Source organism: Podarcis bocagei (assembly GCF_964188305.1).
Source record: "Podarcis bocagei genome assembly, chromosome: W".
In the NCBI taxonomy this organism is placed as follows: Eukaryota; Metazoa; Chordata; class Lepidosauria; order Squamata; family Lacertidae; genus Podarcis; species Podarcis bocagei.
The window spans coordinates 63,901,199-63,909,215 of NC_138131.1; the positions used below are offsets into that span (position 1 = coordinate 63,901,199).

Consider the following 8,017-nt stretch of genomic DNA (forward strand, 5'->3'; position numbering starts at 1 on the left):
TTCTTCCTAATGTTTAGGTGGAATCTTCTTTCTTGTAGTTTGGATCCATTGCTCCGTGTCCGCTTCTCTGGAGCAGCAGAAAACAACCTTTCTCCCTCCTCTATGTGACATCCTTTTATATATTTGAACATGGCTATCATATCACCCCTTAACCTCCTCTTCTCCAGGCTAAACATGCCCAGCTCCCTTAACCGTTCCTCATAAGGCATCGTTTCCAGGCCTTTGACCATTTTGGTTGCCCTCCTCTGGACACGTTCCAGTTTGTCAGTGTCCTTCTTGAATTGTGGTGCCCAGAACTGGACACAGTACTCCAGGTGTGGTCTGACCAGAGCAGAATACAGTGGCACTATTACTTCCCTTGATCTAGATGCTATACTCCTATTGATGCAGCCCAGAATTGCATTGGCTTTTTTAGCTGTTGGCTCATGTCAAGTTTGTGGTCAACCAAGACTCCTAGATCCTTCTCACATGTACTGCTCTCAAGCCAGGTGTCACCCATCTTGTATTTGTGCCTCTCATTTTTTTTGCCCAAGTGCAATACTTTACATTTCTCCCTGTTAAAATTCATCTTGTTTGTTTTTGCCCAGTTCTCTAATCTGTCAAGGTCGTTTTGAAGTGTGATCCTGTCCTCTGGGGTGTTAGCCACCCCTCCCAGTTTGGTGTCATCTGCAAATTTGATCAGGATGCCCTTGAGTCCATCATCCAAGTCGTTGATAAAGATGTTGAATAAGACCGGGCCCAAGACAGAACCCTGTGGCACCCCACTAGTCACTCTTCTCCAGGATGAAGAGGAACCATTGATGAGCACCCTTTGGCTTCGGTCAGTCAGCCAGTTACAAATCCACTGAGTGGTAGCATAGTCAAGACCGCATTTTACCAGCTTCTTTACAAGAATATCATGGGGCACCTTGTCAAATGCCTTGCTGAAATCAAGGTAGGCTACATCCACTGCGTTCCCTTCATCTACCAGGCTTGTAATTCTGTCAAAAAACGAGATCAGGTTAGTCTGACATGACTTATTTTTCAGAAATCCATGCTGACTATTGGTGATCACAGCATTCCTTTCTAGGTGCTCACAGACTGTTTGCTTAATGATCTGCTCCAGAATCTTCCCTGCTATTGATGTCAGACTGACTGGGCGGTAATTATTTGGGTCCTCTCTTTTCCCCTTTTTGAAAATAGGGACAACATTTGCCCTCCTCCAGTCTGCCGGGACTTCGCCTGTTCTCCAGGAATTCTCAAAGATGACTGCCAGTGGTTCTGAGATCACATCTGCCAGTTCTTTTAATACTCTTGGATGCAGTTCATCTGGCCCTGGAGACTTGAATACATCTAAACTAGCCAAATATTCTTGTACTATCTCCTTAGTTATTCTGGGCTGTGTTTCCTTTGCTGAATCATTTGCTCCAAATTCTTCAGATCGGGCATTGTTTTCTTTATCGGAGAAGACTGATGCAAAGAAGGCATTGAGTAGTTCAGCCCTTTCTGTGTCCCCTGTTTGCATTTCACCATCTTCTCCTCTGAGTGACCCCATTGTTTCTTTGTTCTTCCTTTTGCTACGAACATACCCATAAAAGCCCTTTTTGTTGCTTTTAACCTCTCTAGCAAGCCTGAGTTCATTCTGTGCTTTAGCTTTTCTGACTTTGTGTCTACACGTGCTGGCTATTTGTTTGAATTCCTCTTTGGTGGTTTCCCCCCTTTTCCATTTTTTGTACACATCCTTTTTTAATCTTAATTCAGTTAAAAGTTCTTTAGATAGCCACCCTGGCTTCTTTAGGCACCTTCCATGTTTCCGTCTCATTGGTATTGCCTGACGTTGTGCTTTTACTATTTCCCTCTTAACAAACTCCCAGCCATCATGAACTCCCTTTCCTTTTAGTATTGCTGTCCATGGGATCTCACCCAGCACTTCCCTAAGTTTTATGAAGTCGGCTTTCTTAAAGTCAAGAAATTGAGTCCTAGTATGCTTGGCTGCTCCTTTCCGCTGTATAGTAAACTTCAGAAGAGCATGATCACTCGCGCCTAATGATCCTTCCACTTCTACCCCACTAACCAGGTCATCAACATTGGTTAGGACCAGATCTAAAATGGCTGTTCCTCTTGTTGCTTCTCCCACTTTCTGGACAATGAAGTTGTCTGCAAGGCCAGTGAGGAATCTGTTTGACCTTATGCTCTTGGCTGAGTTTGACGTCCAACAAATATCCGGGTAATTGAAGTCCCCCATTACTACTATCTCCCTTCCTTTTGCATGCTTGGCCATCTGTTCCAGGAAGGCATCATCTATGTCCTCCGTTTGGCTTGGGGATCTATAGTAAACTCCCACAATGAGGTCTCTGTTATTCTTCTCTCCCTTAATTTTGACCCAAATGCTCTCACTTTGGCTTTGAGGATCTAAATCTTGGATCTCTTCACAGGTATACACATCCCTGACATATAACGCCACTCCTCCTCCTTTCTTGTCTGGTCTGTTTCTCTGAAATAGATTGTATCCCCCCATTATTACATTCCAATCATGGGACTTATCCCACCAGGTTTCAGTGATGCCTATTATGTCATATTTAGTTTGCTGTACCAAGAGCTCAAGCTCATCTTGTTTATTTCCCATGCTTTGCGCATTAGTGTACAGACATTGAAGTCCATTAATCATTCCCCCGTGTCTCTTATTTAAGGATTTTTTCCTCCCACCACTAGGTCCGCGTGCTGTTTGCTCCATTTGGTCTATGACATTTGGATGATCATCTTCATTAATTGATAGACTCCTACCTTCAGGAGCACTGTCTCCCTCCCCCACATTAGTCAGTTTAAAGCCCTCCTGATGAGGTTTCTGAGATTTTTGGCAAAAACATTTCTCCCAACCATTGTGAGGTGCAGCCCATCACTTGCCAGAAGTCCATCTTCAAGAAACTGCAGTCCGTGATCTAAGAATCCAAACCGTTGCTGTTTACACCATTTGCGAAGCCAGCTGTTCACTTCCACTATTTTCCCCTCTCTCACTGGGCCACGTCGTTCAACTGGGAGGACAGATGAGATGACAATTTGTGCATTTAGTTGCTTCAATTTCTTGCCGAGAGCCTCGTAGTCTCTTTTGATCTTCTGGAGGCTATTGCTTGCAGTGTCATTGGTTCCCACATGAACCAAGAGGAAGGGGTATTTGTCAGTGGGTTTTATGATTCCTTGCAGTCGTTCAGTTACATCTTGGATCTTAGCCCCGGGGAGACAGCACACTTCCCGAGACATCTTGTCAGGCCCACAGATCACTGCTTCTGTTCCCCTCAGTAGGGAATCCCCTATCACCACTACACGCCTCCTCTTAGGTTTGGTCGGGGTTCTTCCGTGAGCTGTCCGTTCCAAGGTCGCCTGCACATTCCCTGAGGACTGACTTTGCTGCTCGTCTTCATATACCTGATCGACTGTAATGAGGGAGAGATCTTCAAATGGAGTCTGCTCTTCGTCTTCCATGCTAGGGGAGAGGACCTCAAAGCGATTGTGTATTTCTAAGCAATCAGAGTGAACCCTGGGCCTCCTACTTCTTTGAGTCACGTTTCTCCATATATCTGGCTCCTGTGTTGGTGAACTAGACTCCTTCTCAGGGGAGTCCCCTGTCTCCTCCTTGGTGGAGACGGTGTGCTCTGTTGCTTCCAAGAAGAGCTCCAGCTCTCTAATTCTTTGGAGCGTAGCTACACGCTCCTCCAGTTGCTGGACTTTGTCTTTTAAGAGGGCAATCAACATGCAATTGCTGCAGGTAAAGCTGCCTGCAACCTTTGGCAAGATGGCAAACATTGCGCAGGAATCGCAGGCGACTGCAGCTGTTCCCTCCCCTTCCATCTTGAGATCGTGTCGTTGGGGTTGGCTACAGAGGTCCTCCATCATAAAAAGCTTGAGGACAGGACAAATAACTTCCTCCACACAAAAAAACACCTAGATCTCCCCCAACAAACGTTTGAGACTAGCTCCCCTAAATCTAAAAGATGGATCTAACTGCGCGCGCCGCTAGGCGCGCGCCGCTGCCCTGCAAACTCTGATAAGCTCCTCCCACAGCTAATCCCCTGCCTCAACAGAAACCCTGCCCCCTCTGACCTTTACACAGGGAAAACAGCTAATCAGCCACAAAGAAACACACACACACAAGAAAACCCTTTTTGCTCCTTCTTCAACTGATGCCCTGCAAACTCTGATAAGCTCCTCCCACAGCTAATCCCCTGCCTCAACAGAAACCCTGCCCCCTCTGACCTTTACACAGGGAAAACAGCTAATCAGCCACAAAGAAACACACACACACACAAGAAAACCCTTTTTGCTCCTTCTTCAACTGATGCCCTGCCTATACTATACTATAGTATACTATACTATACTATACATTATATATATAGTATATTAAAACTATACTATACTATACTATACTATACTATACTATACTATACTATACTATACTATACTATACTATACTATACTATACTATACATTATATATAGTATACTAAAACTTAAATATACTATACTATACTATAAATTATATATACTATACTATACTATACTATACTATACATTATACTCTACTCTACTCTACTCTACTCTACTCTACTCTAGCAAGCTCCTCCCCTCGGGAAGCCCCATTTGCCTAGCCCTGCCTCCGGGCAAAGAGGCCCCGCCTCCGGGGAAGGAAGCCCCGCCCCCGGAACCGACCAATCACCTGCAGCTCCAGGCATTGGTCCAGCATCATCCGGCGCTGGACCCAGGCTTTCTCCAGGCCGGCCCTCTGCTGGTCGAGGACCCCTAACTTCTCCTCGATTTCCGCGCTGGCCTAATATACTATATACTATATACTATGCTGTAAATTATATATAGTATACTATGAATTATATATAGTATATATAGTATAACTATACTATACTATGAATTATATATACTATACTATACTATACTATACTATACTATACTATACTATACTATACTATACTATACTATACTATACATTATACTATACTATACATTATACTATACTATACTATACTATACTATACTATACTATACTATACTCGACTCTACTCTACTCTACTCTACTCTACTCTACTCTACTCTAGCAAGCTCCTCCCCTCGGGAAGCCCCATTTGCCTAGCCCTGCCTCCGGGCAAAGAGGCCCCGCCTCTGGGGAAGGAAGCCCCGCCCCCGGAACCGACCAATCACCTGCAGCTCCAGGCATTGGTCCAGCATCATCCGGCGCTGGACCCAGGCTTTCTCCAGGCCGGCCCTCTGCTGGTCGAGGACCCCTAACTTCTCCTCGATTTCCGCGCTGGCCTAATATACTATATACTATATACTATGCTGTAAATTATATATAGTATACTATGAATTATATATAGTATATATAGTATAAGTATACTATACTATACTATACTATACTATACTATACTATACTATAGTATACTAAAACTTATATATACTATACTATACTATACATTATAAATAGTATACTATAAATTATACATAGTATATATACTACACTACACTACACTACACTATACATTATATATAATATATTAAAACTTATATATACTATACAATACTATACATTATATATAGTATACTATAAATTATACATAGTATGTATACTATACTATACTATACTATACTATACTATACTATACTATACATTATATATGTATACTAAAACTTATATATACTATACTATACATTATAAATAGTATACTATAAATTATACATACTATACTATACTATACTATACTGTACTATACTATACTATACTGTAAATTCTAAATAGTGTACTATAAATTATACATACTATACTATACTATACTATACTATACTATACTATACTATACTATACTATACATTATATATAGTATACTAAAACTTATATATACTATACTATACTATACATTATAAATAGTATACTATAAATTATACATAGTATATATACAATACTATATTATACATTATATATAGTATACTAAAACTTATATATACTATACTATACTATACTATACTATACATTATATATAGTATATTAAAACTTATATATACTATTACTATACTATACTATACTATACTATAAATTATACATACTATACTATACTATACTATACATTATATATATAGTATATTAAAACTATACTATACTATACTATACTATACTATACTATACTATACTATACTATACATTATATATAGTATACTAAAACTTAAATATACTATACTATACTATAAATTATATATACTATACTATACTATACATTATACTATACTATACTATACATTATACTATACATTATACTATACTATACTATACTCTACTCTACTCTACTCTGCTCTACTCTACTCTACTCTACTCTAGCAAGCTCCTCCCCTCGGGAAGCCCCATTTGCCTAGCCCTGCCTCCGGGCAAAGAGGCCCCGCCTCCGGGGAAGGAAGCCCCGCCCCCGGAACCGACCAATCACCTGCAGCTCCAGGCATTGGTCCAGCATCATCCAGCGCTGGACCCAGGCTTTCTCCAGGCCGGCCCTCTGCTGGTCGAGGACCCCTAACTTCTCCTCGATTTCCGGGCTGGCCTAATATACTATATACTATGCTGTAAATTATATATAGTATACTATGAATTATATATAGTATATATAGTATAAGTATACTATACTATGAATTATATATACTATACTATACTATACTATACTATACTATACTATACTATACATTATATATAGTATACTAAAACTTATATATACTATACTATACTATACTATACATTATAAATAGTATACTATAAATTATACATAGTATATATACTACACTACACTACACTACACTATACATTATATACCCTCCTAAGTGGTACTCAGAATATGACCCTCCTAAGTGGTACTCAGAATATCACTCAAGAAATCACTCAAGATATCCCTCAAGTAATTAATGAACAAAAGAAGAAAAGACACACTAACCTGGGAACTTCCTCTCTGCCCAGAACGTTGGAGGCTATACACCACACCCCCTCAACAGTATTTATAGGAACTCAAACACTGAGATCCTGCTCTGTTCCAGTAACAAGAAGCCGAAAGCACCAGCCTGAAGATGACGAGTGAGACCTCGTCGAAACGTCGCCTAGACACCCCAACTCTTACACGGGAAGACACCCGAAGACACCAAAACCTATATTAAAACTTATATATACTATACAATACTATACATTATATATAGTATACTATAAATTATACATAGTATGTATACTATACTATACTATACTATACTATACATTATATATGTATACTAAAACTTATATATACTATACTATACATTATAAATAGTATACTATAAATTATACATACTATACTATACTATACTATACTATACTATACTATACTATACTATACTATACTATACTATATTGTACTATACTATACTGTAAATTCTAAATAGTGTACTATAAATTATACATACTATACTATACTATACTATACATTATATATAGTATACTAAAACTTTGCTTTCGTAGATTTTCACGGGTACAGGAATGTAGGTTTTGGTGTCTTCGGGTGTCTTCCCGTGTAAGAGTTGGGGTGTCTAGGCGACGTTTCGACGAGGTCTCACTCGTCATCTTCAGGCTGGTGCTTTTTTAGCCGAAAGCACCAGCCTGAAGATGACGAGTGAGACCTCGTCGAAACGTCGCCTAGACACCCCAACTCTTACACGGGAAGACACCCGAAGACACCAAAACCTATATACTAAAACTTATATATACTATACTATACTATACTATACTATACTATACTATACTATACTATACTATACTATACATTATAAATAGCATACTATAAATTATACATGGTATTTATACTATACTATATTATACTATACTATACATTATATATAGTATATTAAAACTTATATATACTATTACTATACTATACTATACTATACTATACTTTACTATACCATACTATACTATGAATTATATGTAGTATATATAGTATAAGTATACTATACTATGAATTATATATACTATTCTATAC

The 8,017-nt window shown here is 39.2% G+C and overlaps 1 pseudogene across 1 annotated transcript in view; it reads left to right on the forward strand.

The window, feature by feature from the left end:
• The window catches only part of LOC308578205 (protein CIMAP1C-like), a 797,869-nt pseudogene that overhangs the window by 437,145 nt on the left and 352,707 nt on the right, over positions 1 to 8,017 (forward strand). The window lies entirely within an intron of this gene.